This window comes from Saccopteryx bilineata, chromosome 5, assembly GCF_036850765.1.
Source record: "Saccopteryx bilineata isolate mSacBil1 chromosome 5, mSacBil1_pri_phased_curated, whole genome shotgun sequence".
NCBI lineage: Eukaryota > Metazoa > Chordata > Mammalia > Chiroptera > Emballonuridae > Saccopteryx > Saccopteryx bilineata.
In genome coordinates, this window is record NC_089494.1 from 71,222,943 (window position 1) to 71,248,026 (window position 25,084).

The following is a 25,084-nucleotide window of genomic DNA, read 5'->3' on the forward strand; positions in this document are numbered from 1 at the left end:
GTGATGTTTTCTGTTTCTATGACACCATCATTTTGTCTTGGAAAAAGTAGTACATAGTTATAAAATATATATAGCATTTCATTCAAATAAATTCCTAGAATTGTAAATTACATAAATCAATCTTTATTACTGTTTCATTATTATAGTATTTGTGAGATAAAATAAAATCAAATGCATAAAACTGAGTGTCCATTTCAAGTTTAACTCACTGTAAATACTTTCATTTTCATCCTAAAAATTAAATATCATTAAAAGAAAATGAATTTTCAGTATTTACATGTTGGCTTTTGGTGGAAAATCAGATATTTACCTTTTGTTATATTTATTATAATTGCTCTTTCTTCATTACACTTAAGGGAAGCAGGAGCTTGAGTCTGGCGCCTTAGACCACTCGGCCATCCTGACAAGGGCATTCATTACACTTAAAAACTACACATTTAGCCTGACCGTGGTGGCACAGTGGATAGAATATCAACCTGGAACCCTGAGGCCACCGGTTCAAATCCCTGTACTTGCCAGGTCAAAGCACATTTAAGAAGCAACTACTATGAGTTGAAGCTTCCTGCTTATCCCCCTACCCCCTCTCCCTACTCTCTAGTAATTAACATAATTTTTAAAAAAATCTAAAAACTACACATTTAACCATAACCCAAAGCTCCATGGAATTCAGTAAATCTGAGACATTTAGTTATTCTAGTTCATGCCTGAGCATCACTATAGCTGAACATATAAAACATATGGAACAATAATTCCATGGCCCTAAAACACTCCCAGTTTATTCTCAAATTTTTCAGGAGCAGGAGAAGAAGGAGAAAGAGAAGGAAGAGAAGAAGAAAAGCAGAAGTAACAGTTTCAGAGGACACACAAGTACTTTCCAGAGTGAAATGGTTAAGTGTTGCAGCCAATTCAGAAATAGTACCAACTGGCTTTTTCTTTCTTTCTTTCTTTTTTTAAGTAGGACCAGGTTTAATTCTTTTCTGCATTCACATGTTCACAAATATACTTCCCTCGAGTGTCAGAAAGCATCAGATTGCCTGATCTGCATGATAAATTTTAAAATCGTTTCAGAAACACAAGGACATTTGCTTCAGGCATTATGATTTCATCAGCACCATTGCAAACAAGAATAAAGCCAGCCAGTCTTTGGTTTTGAACCAAAGACAAAAGATGTGTTACTTTAAAAATGGTTAGCAAGATTGTAATTATTCAAATTCATTTGTATCTATTTTTTAAGTGATATTTTGCAGTTGAGAAATCATTTATTTATTGCCATGACCTTTCTTAGGTGACCCCAAAACAAATATGTGATTCTTCTAGAGAGGTTTAGAAAGTGAAAATACTTCAATATTTGTAAACAAATTACCTTGTTAGATGAAAATATTTTCATGACAAAAGCAAGGATAGTATCTTTAAAATTTAATGGCACCTTAATTCTTGTGACATATAGCTACATTATCAATTCCACCTACGAACATCCTGAATAAATAATAGATGTGGGAAAATGAAAGGTTTTCTATGATGTAGTTCAAATCTCATAATAATAGAGCCTTATCCCTTGAATGATGTGAGAAACAATATCATTAATACCACTGAGACTTTCATATTTATTTTTTAAGAAGCTAACTGAGAGTTAAAACCACAATCAACATTATTTCTAGATTCTCTATGATATTGATATATAAAATTTTATTTGAAATATGATCCAATTATGCTTTTAAGCTTACAACCAAATTTAAGTTTTCCAGGGCTTAAAACAAATAAGCAAATATAAAAGCCAATTTTGTATCTAGCCAGCAAATGTAATATAATTACCTATTCAATCAGAAGCTGTGACTAAGTAACTCTAATCGAACTGCAAGGTAAGTGGGTTTCTGAGGTCTTGAATTATTGAACAAGTAGGGTCCTGGAGTTCAGAGAATGGAAAGATATTATTATCTTTTTTTCCAGGGAGTCCAGGATGCCCACTCAAGCCCTCTGGCAAAAGTAGAATGTATAAGATTTTACTTTAAAGTAAATGAAATAACCCTCTATATGTTAGTTGCTATTAAAGATGCAAGCTGCATACTTCATCTCACCTTCTTCTCATTGTAACATTTTTACATGATCACAAGTAGCATTATGTCACCAGGACAAGCCAATTTCCTTTATGTAAATGTAAAACAACATGCTTGCTGTAAAATATCTCCATCAATGTCAGTGACATGCAAGAAGAATCTCAACAGCCTGCCCTGTCACTGACGGAAAGAGGGAAGGCAAACTGTTTATTCACACTCAATTAAATTCTCTGTCCACTATTTCTTTAGCTCATTGAATTTATTCATAAACTCATCACTGACACTATTACACCCAGGAGATATCAGCACTTTCACCAGAAACCAACTGAAGAAAAAAAGGCCAAAGGAGATAAGATGCCAATTATTTTTACCAAAAGATAGACTCATTCTAGTAGTTGTAAGAGGAGCTGGCAGGTGAAAGGCAGGCATGACTTTCACTTGATGACTTGGGTCCCTCCAGTTGTGTAGTAGTCAGTTCTGTGACAGACCCACCAGAGACAACAGGGATCTATAATGAAGTCCTCTGCTACTGGCTTGCATTTAGATTCTGGTCAAGTTACTCTCTGGACCTCAGTTTCCACATCTGTAAAATACGGGAGTCAGCCTAGATTTTTTTCAAAGGCCATACTAGTTCTAACATTCTTCAAATTCAAAATGAAGGTGGATGCTCTACTATTGTTTGTCTTACTTCAAGCATTGGATCTTCTCAAAAAATAATTGAATGGATTTTCTATCTCAATTTGTCCAACTTTATAGAATAATAAGGTTTTATACTGGAGATGATGCTAAAAATTTCCCAGAGTAACAGAAATTCCCCCCATAAATCACATTTTTCATTGATTCTTCCTTACTTTTCCTCTTTACTGTTTATCCCAAGTCGTGGTTCTGATTACACATTAAATTACAAGTTGTTCAATAATGCTCACCTCTACTTCCTTACAGAGTACCAGCAATGCTACCCTCAAAACCCTAGAACATTCACAAAGAAATGTACATTAACAGTACTGCTGGTAAATGCCAGTCAAACTTTGCAGCTGTTTTCTTTGCTAGTCTGACTTCTCTTCTGTATTCAGTAAATGTCTCCACCTCCACTGACTCTCATGGTGGTAATGAAACAGAAAAGTTATGACCAGATATCAAAAAAGTTATCAAATAGTTTATTAAAATAAAACCACTCTCCACTGCAACTTTTGCCTTTTCTGGGAACTAACTGTTCAGGCACTTATTACAAGTGCCTAACCAATAATTTTTAAACCACCAGAACATCACTTTCATCTGAAAAGAATCTTAAGCCACAATTGTAAGACCTGATAGTGTTTAAATGAACATTATACATACTTTGTGAACTCATAAGCTATAGAAATCAATAGGTATCTTGCATAGAGAAGTCTGGCAATTGATTTTTCCAGGAGAGTCAATTTGTAACTTTAGGAGAGGCATAGACTCCTGAGAGGTTGTAAGCAAACAGGAGTTTTAAACAAACAAAAAATCACAGGCATGTGGAAAACGCTGTATTGCACTAGATGGGGTAGCATCTCAAAGAAACAGGTCTAGATTGATGATGATTTTCCAGTAGTGGCTAAAGGGAACTACTTGAAAAATACTAGGCAACTCCTAAAATGCTCTGGGGCTTGAAGGAGAGCTCTTCAAGATATACAGAAAAGGTATTTAACAGTATTTCTGAGAATCTTGAATTTAAATGTATGCTGTTGCTTTTCTAAGGATAAAAACAGCTAATAAAGTCATTCCCTCCAGTTTTTAAAAATTGTATGAAATTATAAAAATAATGTATTGTACATTTGAAATTTGTTGAGAGTAGCTTGCAAGTGTTATGACCATTACCACCAAAGAAAGAAAGAAAGAAAGAAAGAAAGAAAGAAAGAAAGAAAGAAAGAAAGAAAGAAAGAAAGAAAGAAAGAAAAATGTTAACTGTGAGATTGTGGGATGATGAATGCATGATATAAATTTTAGTATGAATTTTAATAGTCTCTTTTGGTGAGTTAAAAAACCCCAAACACAAATGCCCCAGAAAAATAATGCTAGGAAAAAAATAACTATTATGAGAAGTTTGGGATAAAACTCTTTTGTATTGGATAATTTTTACCTTCACTTATGGAATGCAGCTTCAAAAGAAAGTTTATACTCATCCTATGAGGGTAACATTATGGGGCTTTTATTGACCTTGTTTAGTTTTTCCTTGCATGTTGTTAACTCTTCTAAAATTAATGTGGAGCCTGACCAGGTGGTGGCACAGTGGATAGAGCATTGGACTGGGATGCAGAAATACCAGGTTCGAGACCCTGAGGTCACCAGCTTGAGTGCGGGCTCATCTGGTTTGAGCAAAAAGCTCACCAGTTTGAACCCAAGGTCACTGGCTTGAGCAAGGGGTTACTCAGTCTTCTGTAGCCCCCTGGTCAAGGGACATATGAGAAAGCAATCAATGAACAACTAAAGTGCCACAACGAAAAACTGATGATTAATGTTTCTCATTCCTGCCTATCTGTCCCTATCTATCCCTCTCTGTCTCTGAAATAAATAAATAAATAAATAAATAAATAAATAAATAAATAAAATTAATGTGGATATCCCTCTTGCCCTTATGACGGGGGTTGAATGGACATGGAGATGTTTAAAAAGATTTGCCTCCTTCAAAATTTTTGCAGGTGCAAGGAATATAATTTGAAATGGCTAGAATTTTAAGTCAGAACATTTCACATTAGCTAAACAATGTTGTTCACATTAACTGCTTAGGAGAAGTATACACAGGTAGAAAGCTGCACTTCCTGTACTGCATGAACTTAGCCTTGAGTCCAAGGTTTATTAGTGTCCAAACACCCATAGAATCACAGGGATCTCAAGGTTTGATTTCAGTGCAGCACTCTTTTAAAAGCAAACATTATTTTCTCACATACAAAGTAAATCTCTTGTACTTAGTACTGCAAATATTTACACAAGTCATTAACCAGTATTAGAAGTTCAAAAGATCTCAATTGATTAGATTTCAAAAAGATGGATCTATCTCAGAGAGCTGAAGACACGTATGAAATCATTTACACTTGCTATCTGTTTACGTTTGATTGAACTCATTCCTCCCTCTCATACTCACGTCACAGATATGAACAGAAGTATACTACTGACTTAATTTAATAAAACAATATCATGTTTAGCCCTGAGTGGGTAGCTCAGTTGGTTAGAGTGTCACCTTGACATGCTAAAGTTGCAAGTTCGATCCCCAGTCAGGGAACATACAAGAATCAGCCAACGAATGCATAAATAAGTGGAACAAGAAATCTCTCTCTCTCAAATAAATCAATAAAAAGAATTAAACAAAATGATATCATGTTTTGCAAATAAGTCTGTATGATGAAAATCTTTGGAGCAGATACAAGGCAGCGGATAAATACAAAAAATCCAAGAATTGACCATACAACACCATTTGGAGTACAACCAGAAATACAGCTTCACATACTCACCAGTGAAATGATTAGAAGTGGCTGGATAGACACTATCAACACTGTCAGCACTGTCACAGCTAAAAACTTCATCATCTGATTCCTGCACAGAGGAGCAGGGCGAGGAGCTGTCAATTTCTTCACACTTCCCCCTTAAAATTCCACTCATAGCTGCAGTGCTGTCACATGAACCTGAACAGGGACAAGGACAAGAGCATTGAAATATTTGACCACCAATTGATTGCATAGTCAAGGTTTCTAAATTATTTTGGAAAGCTGTGATTTTTTAACTCCATCTACCACACTACCCATGAAAAAATATTCTTTCCATAATGTTGAAAGTATGCACTATTCTACACTGTTCAACAATTCTACACTGATTATTATCTGCATCCTCATATGACAACAGTATTTTATATGAAAAAGTCAAAATTAAAAATGTGGAATTAAGAGTGATGTCAGAGAAATGGCACCATGCGGTGAGTGCTCCCAATACCTCTCCCTGAAACTTCAACAATTCAACAACTAGAGACAGAAAAACAATTCCAGGAGCATCTGAAATATATATACATCAAACAAAGGTACAATTGGGTGAAAAGGTGGCTGAATATATAATCCACTCTGAAGGAAATAAGACGGAGAAAGGAGTATTCCGCTTTCCTCACTGACCTGAGCAAGGGCTGCTTTCACTTGGAACTGAGAGAAAGCGAGGGCTGGGGGCACAGAAAAAGGTGGGCTAGGGCAGAGACGTTCAAGCTGAGGAGAGAGTGTGCTTGCAGCTCAGCCCACATGGAGCTAACACCAGTGGCAGACCCCAGCAGAGGTGGGCGAGCAGTTGCCTTGTTTACTCCCGGTATACCCATCAGTGAGTGCGGGCAGTGTGCGAGTGGATCCACCTGGCACTTCGGGCATGGGTTCCTGCATTGCCGGATGGAGGGGCTGGGTCGGAGACTGTCAGTAGTAACCCTCTGTGTGGGCTATGACCAGAGTTTCTGAATAATCCCAGCTTCCCAAGCAACAGCGCGTGGGAAGTGCATGAAAGCCAGCTTCCCTACATCCAGACCTGTCTGGGCATGGTGCCTCCACCAGCCATACAGGCTGACAAAGCACACTCTTGGGAAGAGACCTGCAGAAGCGGTAAGGAGAAGGGTGCATAGGCGGCTTGCAGACAGCCTCTGGAGAGCAGGCCTGCAGAGTGCTGAGGCATACTAAACATGCCTGGAGGCTCATTGAAAGACACCTGAAAGGCAATTGGCTCCCAGCCCTGCCTGATTACGCTGGTGGCTCTGGCTGGCAAAGCCTTACCCAGAACCCTGCATTGAGTGGGGATAGAGGGGGGATTAGGCAACTCTAATATCCTGTTGCACTCTAGGCAGTGGCTGGGGCAACTTCACAGCTGGGTCCCCGTGCTGTGGTTCAGGAAGAAGAAATGTGGGGAGAGGCTCCAGGAAAATGAAATTTCCCATTGTTGGAGCCTGCAAATGCTAACAAGCCCCACCTACCAATCGGACTGAGGCCTAGTTTATGTCATTACCATAGCGACACAACAGCAAATCTCTGCCAAAAAGTGCCACAGGGACAGAACCTGGGGTATAGTGCCACTGGCAAAAAGAGAGAAGAAAGAAAAAGGAAGAAGATAACTTCTCAATACCGGGCAAAATCCAGTCTTTATAACATTTTCCATTTTTTTCTTGTACTTTTTATCTTTTTTTCCTTCCACCTTGGTCATTTTATTCTCTTTCCATTTTATTCTTTTCTTTTCATTTTGAATATTATTACCCATAGGTGTTACATTTTCCATTCTTATTTTTCTATGAGTGTTACATTCCAAAAAACTTAACTCAATTTTTTTTTCTCTCTCTTTTTGTTTCTTCTTTTCTCTTTCACTTTTTCTCTCATTTAAATCTCAGCAACAAACAAATTATTTTATTCTGGATTCAAATTTTTTCTTTGTGGCATTTTGTGTGCTTTTTTTACTTCACTTTTAATCTATTTAGCATTTCCCCAACTCCAGCTCTCCATTCTATAGATTTTGTGCAACTTAATACAATAGAATTTTAATATTTCATTGTATTTTTTTCCTCTTTTTCTTTTCTCTTACACTATTTCTCTCATTTGACCATCATTTATAAACAAATTATTTTATTTTTGATCCAAATTTTTTCCTTGTGGCATTTTGTGGGTTTTTGCCTCATTTTTTGCCTGTCACTCCCCCCCCCAACCCAGGCCCTCAATTCTATGTATTTTTGTTCCACTTAGCACAATAGAATTTTCAGTTTTTCAATGCATTTTCTCAAAAAAAAATTTTTATCAACTCTTATAAGTGTTATTAACAAGACCATTCTCAAATGTCATCAAAGAAAAAGAAATTGAATATCATGGATACAAAAGACAATGATGTAGCTCAGATAGATGAGGAAAAATTATTAGAAAAAAATTTCAATAGCTTAGAAACCTTGGAGTTAAATGACAGAGAATTTAAAATTGAAGTCCTAGAAATACTCAGGGATATACAAGAAAGCACAGAAAGGCAATTTTGGGAACTCAAAAAGCAATTCAATGAACAGAAACAATACATCACCAAGAAAATTGAAACTATGAAAACAAATCAAACAGAGATGGAAAACTCAATTTTCAAACTGAAAAATGAGGTAACAACCTTAGCCAATAGCACAGGCTAGATTGAGGAGAGAATTAGTAACATAGAAGACAGGAAACTAGAAGTACTACAGAGAGAAGAGGAGAGAGACTCACAAATTTAAAAAAAATGAGATAGACCTACAGGAATTGTCTGACTCCATCAGAAAGAGCAATGTGAGAATAATGGGTATATCAGAAGGAGAAGAGAGAGACAATGGAATGAAGAATATATTCAAACAAATAATAGATGGGAACTTCCCAAACCTGTGGAAAGAACTAAAACCTCGAATTCAAGAAGCAAACAGAACACCAAGTTATCATAACCCTAACACACCTACTCCAGGGCACATCATAATAAAATTGGCACAAATCAATGACAAAGAAAAAATTCTCAAGGCAGCCAGGGAAAAGAAGAATATAGCATATAAAGGAAGGCACATTAGATTATCAACAGATTGCTCAGCAGAAACTCTACAAGCTAGAATAGAGTGGATGCCAATATTTAAAGTTCTGAAAGAGAGGAACTTCCAGCCAAGAATATTATACCCATCAAAGCTATCCTTCAAATAAGAAGGAGAAATAAAAACATTCACAGATACAGAAAAAATGAGGAAATTTATCACCAGAAAACCCTCACTTCAGGAAATACTAAAGGGGGTTTTCAGACCAGATACAAAGAACAAAACAAAACTACAAGTAAAAGCTCCATCAAGATCACAATAAAAACAAGATTAATCTGTGACAAAGCAACAAAAAAGGGGAGAGGACAAAGATTAACAGTAGCAAAGCAGGATGGAGTGCAGAAGCACTCATGAGATAATGTACTACAATGAACATGATATGTATGCTTTCCATTACATAATGGTAACCACCCCTGAAAAAACCAACACAGAAGTACATGGCTTAAAAAAAGAAGTAACAGAGGAAAAAAGTATGGATTACAACCAAATAAAAACAAATGATAGAAAAATAAAAGAGAAGAACCAAACAAGATACAAAACTATCAGAAAGCAATATATAAAATGGCAGTAGGAAACCCTCAAATGTCAATAATTACACTAAATGTAAATGGATTTAACTCATCAATAAAAAGACACAGAGTAGCAGAATGGAATGGATTAAAAAAGAAAATCCAACTGTATGCTGCCTACAAGAAACACATCTAAGCTACAAGGATAAAAACAATTTCAAAGTGAAAGGTTGGAAAAAAATACTCCAAGCAAATAACATCCAAAAAAAGCAAGTGTAGCAATACTCATATCTAACAATGCTGAATACAAGACAGTAAAGGTAACCAGAGACAGAAATACAATCATACTTGGAGACCTCAATACACCGCTGACAGCTGTAGATCGTTCATCCAAACAGAAAATCAATAAAGAAATATTGGCCTTAAATGAAACACTAGAACAATTAGATATGATAAACATCTACAGAACATTTCATCCCAAAGTGCCAGAGTATACATTTTTCTCTAGTGTACATGTAACATTCTCAAGAATTGACCATATGTTGGGCCACAAAAATAACATCAACTAATTCAGAAAGATTGAAATTATACCAAGCATATTTTCTGATCATAAAGCCTTGAAACTAGAATTCAACTGCAAAAAGAGGTAAACAAACCCACAAAAATGTGGAAACTAAACAACATACTTTTAAAAAATGAGTGGGTCAAAGAAGAAATAAGCACAGAGATCAAAAGATACATACAGGCAAACGAAAGTAACAATACAACATATCAGAATTTCTGGGATGCAGCAAAAGCAGTAATAAGAGGGAAGTTCATATCACTACAGGCCTATATGAACAAATAAGAGAGAGCCCAAGTAAACCAGTTAACTTCACATCTTAAGGAACTAGAAAAAGAAGAACAAAGACAACCCAAAACCAGCAGAAGAAAGGATATAATAAAAATCAGAGCAGAAATAAATGAAATAGAGAACAGAAAAACTATAGAAAAAATTAATAAAACAAAGAGCTGGTTCTTTGAAGAGATCAAAAAAATAGACAAACCCTTGGCAAGACTCAAACAGAAAAAACTCATATAAACAAAATCCAAAATGAAAGAGGAGAAACCACCACAGATATCATAGATATACAAAGAATTATTGTAGAATACTATGAAAAACTATATGCCACTAAATTTAACAATATAAAAAAACGGATAAATTCCTAGAACAATACAATCTTCATAGACCAAGTCATGAAGAAGCAGAAACCCTAAACAGACCCATAAGCAGGGAGGAAATAGAAACAACTATTAAAAACCTCCCCAAAAATAAAAGTCCAGGGCCAGATGACTATACTAGTGAATTCTACCAAACATTCAAAGAAGACTTGATTCCTATTCTACTCAAAGTCTTCCAAAATATTAAAGAAGAAGCAATATTGCCAAACACATTTTATGAGGTCAACATAACCCTCATACTAAAACCTTGCAAGGACAACACAAAAATAGAAAATTATAGACCAATATCTCTAATGAATACAGATGCTAAAATACTAAACAAAATACTAGCAAATCGAAAACAACAACACATTAAAAGGTAATTCATCATGATCAAGTGGGATTCATCCCAGAATCACAAGGGTGGTTCAACATATGTAAAACGGTTAACGTTATACACCATATCAACAAAACAAAGAACAAAAACCATATGATCTTATCAATAGATGCAGAAAAGGCATTCAATAAAATACAACATCATTTTATGTTTAAAACACTTAACAAAATGGGAATAAAAGGAAAATATTTCAACATAATAAAGGCCATCTATGATAAACCATCAGCTAACATCATAATAAATGGCATAAAACTGAGGACTTTTCCCCTAAAATCAGAAACAAGACAAGGTTGTCCATTCTCTCCACTCTTATTTAACATAGTGCTGAAAGTTCTAGCCAGAACAATCAAACAAGAAATAAAAAGCATTCATATTGGGAAAGAAGAAGTAAAGGTTTCACTTTTTGCAGATGATATGATCCTGTACATAGAAAACCCCAAAGACTCCAAAAAAAAAGACTACTAGAAACAATAAACCAATATAGTAAGGTCACAGGATACAAAATTATACAAAAGTCCACTGTCTTCCTATATGCCAACAATGAAATATCAGAAAATGAGCTCAAAAAAACAATCCCCTTCCTGGTTGCAACAACAACAACAAAAAATACCTAGGAATAACCATAACAGAGAATGTAAAGAACCTATATAATGAATACTACAAAGCATTGTTAAGAGAAATCGAAAAAGATATAATGAAATGGAAAAATATTCCTTGTTCTTGGATAGGAAGAATAAATATAGTCAGAATGACTATATTACTCAGAGCAATATACAAATTTTATGCAATTCTCATCAAAATTCCAATGTCATTTTTTAAAGAAATGGAACAAAAAACCATCAGGTTTATATGGGACTATAAGAAACCCCGAATAGCTAGAGTAATCCTAAGGAAAAAGAACGAAGCTTGGGGCATTACAATACCTGACTTCAAATTATATTATAAAGCTACGATAATCAAAACAGCATGGTATTGGCAGAAAATAGACACTCAGACCACTGGAACAGAATAGAAAGCCCAGAAATAAAACCACATGTATATGGTCAAATAATTTTTGATAAAGGGGCCAACAACATACAATGGAGAAAAGAAAGCCTCTTCAACAAATGGTGCTGGGAAAACTGGAAAACCACATGCAAAAGAATGAAACTCAACTACAGTTTGTCCCCTTGTATTAAAATTAATTTAAAATGGATCAAAGACCTAAATATAAGACCTAAAACAATAAATTACATAGAAGAAAACATAGGGTCTAAACTCATGGACCTTGGTTACAAAGAGCACTTTATGAATTTGATTCCAAAGGCAAGGGAAGTGAAGGCAAAGATAAATGGATGGGACTACATCAGACTAAGAAGTTTTTGCACAGCAAAAGAAACTGACAACAAAACAAACAGCCAACTAAATGAGAGATGATATTTTCAAACAACAGCACAGATAAGGGCCTAATATCCAAAATATACAAAGAACTCCTAAAACTCAATAACAAACAAGCAAACAATCCAATAAAAAATGGGAAGAGGACATAAACAAACACTTCTCCCAGGAAGAAATACAAATGGCCAATATTAAGCACAGGTACAGGGAATGCTGGAGTCTTATCCCAAGGAGGTTTGCTCAATAAATTTTATATAGGGTAAACCACAGTCCCTAAATCTTATACTGGGTAAAATATTCATTTAAATCTCTTCCATCTCTGTATAAACATTCAGCAAAAGCCAGTCAGAGGTAGCCTGGTGCATTTTTAAAAATTTGTTAATGTCAGCTTCTATGAGTCATTAAACCTCTAGAGTAATGATTTCTTCATACAGTAACTGTTAAGGTGAGCAATAGTTACAAACACAAATTCCTACAAATGTAGGTAACCTCACTGAGTAAAGAAAGTCAGATATAACAAAATCATGCAGTCATCTCAGTTTTCTCTTTCATCTACTATTATTTGTCACAAAAGTATAAAGAAATATTTCTCTACCCTAAGGAAAATGATAGTATAGGAGCAATAAAAATCATTCTCTCAACCAAGGAGACAGTAAGTTGTAAGTTGTGTGAACTGTGATGAACAAGAGATATTGCTTAGGCCAAAGGAAGAATCCGCTACTGAAGTCCAGGTTATTTATAATGCTCACAAAAATTAGGGGATATTTTATCGTTTTATATTCACTTTGAAATATCCCCTAATTTTTGTGAGCAGTATATTTCAGCTCCATGCTTTTCCAGTTTAATCTACTTTTTATAATCTGATCAATGCCCCATTTACATTCAGAAGCAGTGGTTACATTATCAGGTTACACATTCACCATTTTTCTCTCCCTAATTAATTTTGTTTATATAATAAAATGAAAGGAGCAATTTCTAGATTACATTATAATTTAAAGCCCAACTAGGTCTAGCTCTACAAGATAAACAAAAATTGGTTCAGATCTGTGGCTTGGAAGGGATAACAGACTAAGGATTCATAAAATTCCATTAACCCAAGCCTAATCTGGCGCAGTGGGTAGAGCGTTGGACTGGGACGCAGAGGACCCAGGTTCAAAACCCCGAGGTCTCTGGCTTGAGCATGGACTCATCTGTCTTAAGCGTGGGATCATAGACATGACCCCATGGTCATTGGCTTGAGCACAAGGTTGCTGGCTTGAGCAAGGGGTCACTCACTCTGCTGCAGCCCCCCTGGTCAAGGCACATATGAGAAAGAAATCAAAGAACTAAGGAGCTGCAACAAAGAGCTGCAATGAAGAATTGATGCTTATCATCTCTCCCTTCCTGTCTGTCCCTATCTTTCTCTCTATCTCTCTTTGTCTCTGTGACACACACACACACACATAAATAAACAAACAAACAAAAAAACATTCCATTAACCCAATACAACTCCCAAAACACCTTTGGTTAGAGTTACATCAGCTGGGGAGCAAACTTATTTTACAAAAAGATATCTGCACAATATATGCTAGCAAGGAGAGATCAAACTTAAGCCATCAAATTTCAGTGTGGTAGTCCTATCTATGCCCATCTAGTAGTAAGGAACAAGTCTAACGAGAGTGACTTTCTTTAAAAAGTAGCAGGAACTTTGGGACTGGCCACTGTTCTTGTGCTCCTACGGACCTCACAGTCTCCTTCAATTTTGGTAGCTACCACGGCCATATATATTTCGGGTTTTCTGCTGGCTGGCTTCCGCTGCTTCTGCACTTTTCTGCTTTCTCATATCCTCAATTGGCACATAATTTTGGATTCTGACATACCCACCTCTACCTCAGTGTATCCTGCAAGTGTCAACTCTGAACACCAATTGACTTGTTCTTTCAGTGTATCTCAGTGAAGACTATTGAACAGGGAATCCAAATATCGTTCAGTCCTTTATGACATTCTATAGAAAAGGATTTGTTTGTTTGCTAACCTTTGCTTAGGAGACATTTATTATTTATTCAGTCAATATCCATTGAGCTTTCATCATGTACCAGTGACTATTTTAGATGCTGGAGAATAAAGTAACAACACAGAAAAAAAAAATACCTCTACTCATGCTTACCTACTGGCTCTTATTAGGTGAAGGGGTAAACAAATAATAAACAGGTAAGTAAATTAAATATATGACATGTCACATGGAGATCACTGCTATGGAGAAAAATAAGCAATTAAGTGGGATAGTGACTACAAGTTTGGGCGATAGACAACATTTTACTTTCAATTGATTAATGAGCCAATGTCACAGTGAGAAAGTAGCATAAAGACATGGAGGAGGTGAGGTAGCTGGCAACTGTGACATCTGGGGAAAAGCAACCCATGTCAAAGGAATAGTGTGTACCAAGGCCTTGGTATGGGCATAGTAGGTGATGAGGTCACACAGGCATTGGGGGCTATATTGTGTAGAGCTAGTGTAGGATTTTGGCTATTACTCTAGATGAGATAGAGAACACTATAGGGATTAATAGAATGACAGACCTGGTTTTGTACTATTAAAGGACCACTCATTAGCCTGTTATTTCATAAGAAAACAGAGGAATTGTTAAAAGGAAAGGTAGATTTGAAAGGAGAAGAAAATGATTCAGTATTAAGAAAGATACTTAGAACTTAGTGGTTCCAAAGGGTGGTGAAAGTCAGAAAATCTGGGGCTTGACCTGTAGTGGATAAAGTATCAACCTGGAACTGAGGTTGCTGGTTTGAAACCCTGGGCTTGCCTGCTCAAGGCATATATGGAAGTTGATGCTTCCTGCTCCTCCCCTACCTTCTCTCTCTCTCTCTTTCTCTCTAGGTTTCTCTTCACTAAAATAAATGAATAAAAAAATTTTTTTTTCATTTTTCTGAAGCTGGAAACAGGGAGAGACAGTCAAACAGACTCCCGCATGCGCCCGACCGGGATCCACCTGGCACGCCCACCATGGGGCAACGCTCTGCCCACCAGGGGGCGATGCTCTGCCCATCCTGGGTGTTGCCATGTTGCGACCAGAGCCACTCTAGCACCTGAGGCAGAGGCCATCTTTACTCCAATGGAGCCTTGGCTGCGGGAGGGGAAGAGAGAGACAGAGAGGAAAGCGCGGCGGAGGGGTGGAGAAGCAAATGGGCGCTTCTCCTGTGTGCCCTGGCTGGAAATCGAACTCGGGTCCTCCGTACGCTAGGCTGACGCTCTACTGCTGAGCCAACCGGCCAGGGCCTGAATAAAAATATTTTTAAAGTTAGAAAATCTGGTAAGTTAGAGGGCTAGAGAGGTCACTAATTTATTCTGAGAGGAAAGAATTTAGAAAGAAGTTAGAGGGGGAGGGAAAATCAAACCCAAAGCAATGTGGTTGCTTAATTTTACCTAGAACCACCTCTATCTCTGGATTTTCCAAATAGTTTATGAGGCTATCTTATAAGTTAGATTGCAAATAGGACCAGTTCAGATACCCTATACCACTCTGTGGTGTTGCTTTGGCAAATAAAATTAACAAAGAATGCCTGATGTGTGGTGGTGCAGTAGATAAAGCGTCAATCTGCATTGCTGAGGTTGCTGGTTTGAATCCCTGGGCTTGCCTGGTCAAGGCACATATGGGAGTTGATGCTTCCTGCTCCTCCCTCTTCATCTCTCTGTCTCTGTCTCTCTCTCTATCTCTCTCATCTTTCTAAAGTGAATAAATAAATTAATTAATTAACAATAGAAAAGTAAGCTTCCCTCTATCACGCTAAAGGAATATGTTTTCAATCTGGTACCTAAAAAATATATGGTTGGTGACCACTCTCAAAGATTTACTTAATTGTGGGGAAATGGAGACAGAGAGTTAATAACTATTTTGCCCACCATCTTCCTAAAGTTACTTATTCAAAATTTTTAAATAGTCAAATACACAACCACCACCTGTTACTGTCAAGATTAGAAGACTTTGGCTTTGGCTTAATCCTGTTTGAAAGTAGACAGTCTCCAATTTAAAAAGTCATTTGGTGACTTAATGTGGCTATTATTTGGTTGAAGAGACTCTTTTTAAGATTTTATTTATTCATTTTAGAAGTGAGAAAGAGAGAGTAAAGGGGGGAGGAGCAGGAAGCATCAATTCCCACATGTGCCTTGACAGGGAAGCCCAGGGTTTCAAACCAGCAACCTCAGCGTTCCAGGTTGATGCTTTATCCACCTCACCATCACAGGTCAGGACAAGACTCTCTTAATTTCAAGTGACTTAAAAAATTTTTAGAAGAATTGCTTCATAAAGACTGAGAGCAGTTGATAGGGTTTTTATAAAATGTTTATATAACTTAAGTTTATTAGTTATGGAAAACTATTTGGAAATTTTTTCTTAACTGTTATGAAATCCATGCAAATGATTTGTGCATGAATTTGCTCACATTTAGGCTTTTTAGTTTCTGGTGGCCTTGAAGAATCTTATTCTAAGTCATTAAAAAGAGATTGAACTATGTGATTAGATATCTGAGTAACACAAAGAAAGGGTAGGAAAAAACTATCCCAAAGCATAACAGGCACTTGTTGAAATGGAGAGATTCATCGTCCTTTGTATTTGGCAGTCTGATTCCACTGTAGTGTACTCTCATTGTGGTACTAAAATTGCAATGTTACAACTATTTCCATGGAAACAGACAATGAGATCATGCAGGAGAAGCTAAATTGTAAGAGATTAAGATGCTACCCCTATTCAGATGTCTGCAGTAATAGGAGGGAGGGGAGAGTGACTGAGGGAGAACACAGTTACTATAAATGCCCTTGACTGAGCCTATCTCATCCACATATCAAATAAAAGCTATCCTGAGCAATATCTTGAGCTATCTTTTGACACCAAATGCTGAGTTGAGACTACAAGGCTGGAAGAAACTATTAGCCAACAGAGGGAAGTACATATGACCTATTTGTATTTTCTGGCATCTGAGATTAGAATATTTGTTGTGCATTTGTCAGAAGTCAAAGTTTCAGAATTCTATTTCTGGATCCCTTAACAAGGTTCTGTGTTTCCCAGGTCCAAAGGAAATAAAAAAGCTGTCTTCTTCGATTTTCAAAATCTATCTGATGAGAATACTATATTATTACTAATCCTATATCCAATAATTCCTTTTCAGAAGTATATAATTTTCTTAATACTGCTCCTAATATGAAAAGTTAGTTACTCATGGGTGTAGGTTGATTATCAAACATTTATTGGTAAAAATCAGGAGCCAGAGTGGGGACAGACCAGTGAAGCTGGAGATGGATGTGGAATAAAGGTGAATAAAGTGAAAGTAGACTGAAGGGCCCTGAGAATGTTGAGGGGAAAGTAGGACATGGGAGAGAGGCAGAGCGGTGCGGAGGGAAATCCACAGGAAGAAAGGACAGTTTGGTGACTCGAGAGATCTGGCATTGATTTTTTCAAGAATTTAGTCACAGAAGAGTAAGAGGTAGAAGAAATCAGCCTGGGTTATTATCACTCATTTGCCTTCAGGGATAGGAAAGTAGTGATGTGTACTGCAGTTGGACTTACTCTAGGCTAATTATTAAAATTTCCTAGGAAGATTCAAAAAAATATAAGAGTCCTACAAACTATCAGGAAATCAGTGGAATGAGGTAAAGCTAGTTGGTTGAAAAACAAGGTTCACCATTTCTTAAATAGTTTTTCAGCCAAGTTAATTAATTCTTCTGAGCCAAGTTCTCTCACCTGTAAAATGGGATTAATAGTAGCTGTTTTAAAGTGTTAGAATATGCACTGTGCTGCTTTCCTAATAATTGTTAACTTCTACATTCTCCTTGGGTTCCTATTATGTTTTCCAGATGGCTTGCATTAAGGCTAAAACAAACAAAATAAATTCTCTAAAATGTTGGCTGAATGTAATTTAGCCAGTTTAGTGTAAAGGAGGGCTATAAATTAGGAGTGAGAGACCAGAGAACACCATTTACACTTTGAGGCATGGAATGAACGGCATCAGCACAGAAAACTAGATGATACAATGTCTTCTTCTAAGGATGCCCTTGTTGAATGGGATTGACCAAACAGTGTCAGGGTGACCTTATCAAGTGACCCTCTCTTGCCAAAAGCCACCTCAAACCCCTTGTGGGTGCTAGGGCTCCCTAAAAAGTCTCTAGAAGCCTAGTTTTACCGACAGCAATCTGAGGTGTATTCCCTCCCTTGTCAAGTGGCCAGGTCTTGCCAAATGGGCACCTCACACTCCAGGAAGAAGTGTGAATTGATTAACAATATATATGCATTTCTGTAACCCTAAATTTTTCCACTTATAAGATGAGAATGTTTCTTCCTCATTAAGTAATTTTCAAAACCACTTGTTTTTGTTTTATATGATTTTTATTTTTGTACTTAAGTCTACATAGCATTGAAAAGCCATTCCATAAATCAGCTAAAACTGTAAAGGAGATATGTTTTTTTACATATTTATTCTTATAAATCACCATATAATTAACATTTCCTTTCATGAATCTTTGTATATATTTCTGATTATATCTTTAGGATGAATTTCTAAAAGAAGAATTTCTAGGTCTCTCTTTTTTAAAAAAAATATTTTATTAATTGATTTTAGAGAGAGGAGACAAAGAGAAAGGGGAGAAGGTGGGGCAGGAAGCATCAATTTGTAGTTGCTTCTCGTAAGTACCTTGACCAGGCAAGCCCAGGGTCTTGAACTGGCAACCTCAATGTTCCAGGTCAATGCATTATCCACTGCACCACCACAGGTCAGAATTATTGAGTTTTCAATTCACGTTGCCAAATTACCTAGCAGAAAAGTTCTACCACTTTATGTCTTTAATTGTGCATTGGAATATTACTTTATCATATACTTATCATTGCTATAACACTGTTATTTTTTTTCATTTCTGTGAATTTTTTATATACTCAATAAGAGCTAACACACATATAGTATTTATTATGTGCCAGGTACTTTCTAGTATTTTGTATATTGAGCTCAATTTTAAGGTGGAATACAAGATTCCCCACCCTCTAGTGTGCATGTTTTTTATAGTTCTAGAGTTACACATATGGTAAGATATTACTGCTGTGATTATGTACATCTTAGGGAATTTTCATATGTAATTAAGGTCTTAAATCAATGATCTATTATCCAGGTGGGACTGACTTAATCACATGGACACTTTAAATCTAGGGATATTAAAAGTGAGAAGGATTCATTGCAAGAGAGACTCTGACTGACTTTGAAGATGGAAGGGGTGTTGGTTGGATAGCCCAGTTGGTGAGAGCATTGTCCCAAAGCGCAGAAGTTGCCAATTCAATCCCCGGTCAGGGCATATACGCAACAATGTTCCTGTCTCTCTTTCCCTTTCTCTCTCTAAAATAAAAAATATAAACATTTTTTAAAAAAGATATATTTTTTAAAAAGATGAAAGAGGCCACATGATAAGAAATATATGTAGCCTCTAGGACACGGGTCCCCAAACTACAGCCCGCGGGCCACATGTGGCCCCCTGAGGCCATTTATCCGGCCCCCGCCGCACTTCTGGAAGGGGCACCTCTATTATTGGTGGTCAGTGAGAGTACTGGAGTACTGTATGTGGCAGTGCAGCAAAGTGCGGCGTTGCTCACATACAGTACTACTTCCAGTGACGAGGGATGCACGCATCACGGCTCCAGAAGCATGTCATATCACTTGTTATGGCTAGCAGTGACAAATATGGAACTGGACATTGACCATCTCATTAGCCAAAAGCAGGCCCATAGTTCCCATTGAAATACTGGTCAGTTTGTTAATTTATTTATTTATTTATTTATTTTTTTTCTTTTCATTTTTCTGAAGCTGGAAACAGGGAGAGACAGTCAGACAGACTCCCGCATGCGCCCGACCGGGATCCACCCGGCATGCCCACCAGGGGCGACGCTCTGCCCACCAGGGGGCGATGCTCTGCCCATCCTGGGCGTCGCCATGTTGCAACCAGAGCTACTCTAGCGCCTGGGGCAGAGGCCACAGAGCCACCCCCAGCGCCCGGGCCATCTTTGCTCCAATGGAGCCTTGGCTGCGGGAGGGGAAGAGAGAGACAGAGAGGAAAGCGCGGCAGAGGGGTGGAGAAGCAAATGGGCGCTTCTCCTGTGTGCCCTGGCCGGGAATCGAACCCGGGTCCTCCGCACGCTAGGCCGACGCTCTACCGCTGAGCCAACCGGCCAGGGCCAGTTTGTTAATTTAAATTTACTTGTTATTTTAAATATTATATTTGTTCCCGTTTTGTTTTTTTACTTTAAAATAAGATATGTGCAGTGTGCATAGGGATTTGTTCATAGTTTTCTTTATAGTCTGGCCCTCCAACAGTCTGAGGAACAGTAAACTGGCCCCTGTGTAAAAATTTTGGGGACCCCTGCTCTAGGAGCTGAGAGGAACTCCAGATTCAGCAAGGGAAAACAGGAGCCTCAGTCCTGTGGCCTCAAGGAACTGAGTTCTTTCAACAAGAGCATAGAAGTATTTTCCCCCACAGTGACCAGACAAAAAGCTCAGTTGAGCTGACCCATATTTTCACCTTGTGAAACTCGGAGTAAAGACCTTATCCACACTGTGCAGGATTTCTGACATATACTAGTCAGTGGGCATTGTTTTAAGTTGCTAAGTTAGTAGTGATTTGTTATGTATCAATAGAAACTAGTATAACATATATCAACTTATTTAATTTTATTGTTCCCATATGAGGTAGGCATTATTATCAATACCATTTTCAGATTAAAAACTAAAGCACAGAGAAGTTATATAATGAGGCAAATCACAGCGACAATAACTACAGGCAGCATTCGAACAGAGGCATTTTGGCATTTGATCAGAATACTTTCAATCATCACATTCTTCCTTAAATCTTTGATTGTATTTATTATTATTATTCATTTGAGAGAGGGAGAGAGAGAGAGAGAGAGAGAAAATGAAAGAGGGACGGAGCAGTAAGCATCAACTCCTGTATGTGGCTTGACCAGGGAAACCAGGTTTTGAACTGACAACCTCAGCGTTCCAGGTCAATGCTTTATCCCCTGTATCACCACGGGTCAAAAATTCCTTGAATCTTGATGATATTCCATTGCTAGAATTATTTTTACAATGCTACTTTCTCATACAATAGTAACTTAACCAGCTGAAGTTCAATGACTTAATTGCAGAAATATGAAAAAATAGAAAAAACTAGCCAATTTTGAAGAATTTTGTTTTTATTTTTTTAATTCCCTAATGAGAAGTAATATTTCAGAAGCCATTAAAAACCCTGAGGATTATTTGATCTTCTATTCTTGGTTTATAAACAAATAAAATTACTAGTACTAATAACTAAAATTGTACACATTCCTATGTTCCAAATTCTGTGTTGAAAAATGTTCTATAGACATATCGACCTTTATAATATCACACAGGTAGATAGCTGAATTTTACAGGAAGGATAACTCGCTCAGATAGTTTAAATAACTTGTCCAAATTTATACAGGCAGTAAGATGCCATGTCTGGGAGCTGAACTACAGTCTGTATCATTGCAAAGTCCATTACACATTCCATCAATCATTATTCTGCACTACCTAAAGAACTAATATGTAAGCCATGTTACAAGACCCCATTAGCTCAGAGATTGCATTTTTAGAAACAGGCATGCTGACAGGGTGACTGTATCATCCATTTAAGAGGTATAAATGTATACCACAGTACAGTTTCTGTAGAAGTGAACTGAATACATTCATAATATATTAGTGATCATTCTTCCTCTTCAGACTCCCAGATATCACATCAGGACATAACATCTATTATTCCTTCCTTCCTTCCTTCCTCCCTTCCTTCCTTCCTTCCTTCCTTCCTTCCTTCCTTCCCTCCTTCCCTCCTTCCTTCCTTCCCTTCCTTCCCTTCCTTCCCTTCCTTCCCTTTCCTTCCTTCCTTCCTTCCTTCCTTCCTTCCTTCCTTCCTTCCTTCCTTCCTTCCTTCCTTCCTCTCTCTCTCTCTCTCTCTCTCTTCTTTCTTTCTTTCTTTCTTTCTTTCTTTCTTTCTTTCTTTCTTCTTTTTTTATTTTTTGATTAGTTCTACTTGGCTGTGCTGGACACATCTTCCAGTTCCATATTATCAGCTTAACTTTACCTTTTGCATATTAAACTCCAATAAAATAATTATGTTAACTCTCAGCAGGTACCCTTGGTTTGTCACTTGCCAAGCATTATGACTCGGAATTATTTACTAGAACACAATACAAATGGCAGACAATGGATCCAGAGCAGAAGAACAATATTGCCAAATAACTTAACTTTAATCAAATGTTGTCAGGATTTATTGAATATGAGTATATATATGAGAGCCCTCAGAGATTGGTAAAATATATATTACTATATTTTCCTACACAAACCTTATTTAACATTTATAAGTTAATATAATAATTATAATTAACTTATAGTTAATCCACTGATCTAATATATGATGATCTATGTGTATATTAAAAACAGAATAGTGGTACTACAGAATAGCACAATGCAGAGAGTCATGAAATGTGGAATGCATTAAGATGAAATACCTTGGTAAAAGTAGAAGAGCTCAAAGGAAGTTCATACAATAAAGTCTGCCATACTAAATTTTACAGGGCTTAATGACATTTATGTGACATGGAAGTTGTCACATAGAAAAGCATTAACAGAGAAGCACATGAAAGGAAGAGAATGTCGTAGAATGCAATGAGTGTCTGTCACTAGGAGAATACAAGAAAAGGGTAAGATGACTACCTAACAAGATTATTCACTATTTATTCAGTTAGCAAAACAATTTGGGGGCACATAATCTGTATCAGGAATTATAGTAGGTGTCTATGCAGAGAAAAAGAACTCCCTGCCACCGAGAAGTATAATTGAGATAGTTGAATAAAAGATTATAAAGAGCTCAAGGAAGTGACTATAACATCCACACAAAAAAAGCCATGACAGGGAGCAGAGGACAGGCCTTAGGTGGCCCTGAGGCTGCTCTCATTGGGCCTGCCCATGCAATGTGTGAAGCTCTCTGACTGTAGATGCTAACAATGGAGTCCCCAGGATCAGAGTTACCCATTTGACACTCAGCCCCAGGAGACTTCAGTGGCCAGCAAAAGAGTCCACTTGCAGCCCCAAACTGATTCATATACCATAGTAGCCAAGTAATATAAAACTTCAAACATGAGTTTATGAGTAACAGGAAAGGAATTTTGAGAAAGCAAAGCAAGAATCTTTTTAATAATTTTTGAAAACCTGTCCCAGAATGTTTCTGCTTTAGTATTCTGACAGCATAACAACCAGTATTACCTGGATAAAGAGGGGTAACAAATATTAATTTTCCTTGGCTAGCCTAAGTGGAGTAGAAAAGGAAATAAAAATCTTTGTAAATACATTCAGAAGTACTGTTTAGGAAATTATTTTTGTCATTTATTAAATGTAATGTGATATATTTACAACATGACAACAATTAACTATATCAACATTACTAGAAAACAAAACTAAAATGCATTTTGACCCCAACAGGAAACTCATAAAAAGTCCAGGGCACTATGACAGTGAGTGCTCACAGAATACCAAAGGTGGATCTAAAGTGGAGGCCCCGGCCGGTTGGCTCAGTGGTAGAGCGTCGGCCTGACGTGCAGAAGTCCCGGGTTCGATTTCCAGCCAGGGCACACAGGAGAAGAGCCCATCTGCTTCTCCACCCCTCCCCCTCACCTTCCTCTCTGTCTCTCCCTTCCCTTCCCACAGCCGAGGCTCCATTGGAGCAAAGATAGCCCAGGCGCTGAGGATGGCTTTGTGGCCTCTGCCTCAGGTGCTAGAATGGCTCTGGATGTAACAGAGCAACGCCCCAGAGGGGCAGAGCATCGCCCCCTACTGGGCATGCCGGGTGGATCCCGGTCGGGCTCATGCGGGAGTCTGTCTGACTGCCTCCCCATTTCCAGCTTCGGAAAAATGCAAAAATAAAAATAAAGTGGAGAGTTCTGTGCAACCCTAAAATTCCTGTGTTGTTGTACAGTGAGGACCATCTGGCTATACCATGATTTTTCCCTTTTCAAAGTCCTTCTAAATTCTGCCTTTCTTTTATCCTATATTTAATGCATTATACTCAAATATTTAATACAAACACATAATGTTTAGCTGTTGTTATTTTGCCTAAGCAAATGATCCAGTTTGTCACTGAAAAATCACTGTAGGACTCTCCCTCTCTCTGCCTTATTTTGTTCATAAGAAGATGAGCAAGCCAAAAAGGTATTATCTTGACAGGCCACTCCCATGTTTCTAGGGTAATGAAAGACTAAAATATTCAAAGGGAATTATTAATGAAAATCAAATGTGTGTTTGAGAAATAACTTTATAGTCAATATTATTTTAGGATACAAAAATTTACATATGAACTACTTTTACCTGGTGGTTAGTGTGGTTTTTTTAAAATAATATCATTATAAACATGCATGTGAGTCAGGACAAATATAAAAACGTGTTGTATGCATTACCCTTTGTTGCTGTATTGAAAAATGTGTTGACCTGTGGTGGCGCAGTGGATAAAGCGTCAACCTGGAAACACTGAGGTTGCTGGTTCGAAACCCTGGGCTTGCCTGGTCAAGGCACATATGGGAGTTGATGCTTCTTGCTCCTCCCCCCTTCTCTCTCTCTCTCTCCTCTCTATAATGAATAAATAAAATCTAAAAAAAAAAAAAAAAAAAAAGAAAAATGTGTTAACCTCTTGATCTATCAATAACTAGAGTACAAAGACTTGAAATAAATCACATGGCTACTATTTCTACTATTTACCTTTTCAGCCATGAAACTAAAAGTGAATAGCAAATTTGATCTCATGTCAAGTGGTTTTCTTACTTAAGTATGATCCTTAGAATTAGTATTGACATTTATCAAGGTCATCATAATCTTGAATTATATGTTTCAGATGCTACATTGAGTCTGTATTTTCAGAACATGTGCATCCAACAATTTCCAGATCAAACTATTTAGTCTATTATAACTGAGA

The 25,084-nt window shown here is 37.2% G+C and overlaps 1 protein-coding gene across 1 annotated transcript in view; it reads right to left on the minus strand.

Moving 5' to 3' along the window:
- CSRNP3 (cysteine and serine rich nuclear protein 3) overlaps nt 1-25,084 on the minus strand; it is a 232,675-nt gene that overhangs the window by 202,798 nt on the left and 4,793 nt on the right. The window contains exon 2 of the mRNA XM_066279589.1: nt 5,528-5,698. The gene's annotated coding sequence lies outside the window, so the exon portion shown is untranslated. The remainder of the gene's footprint in view (nt 1-5,527; nt 5,699-25,084) is intronic.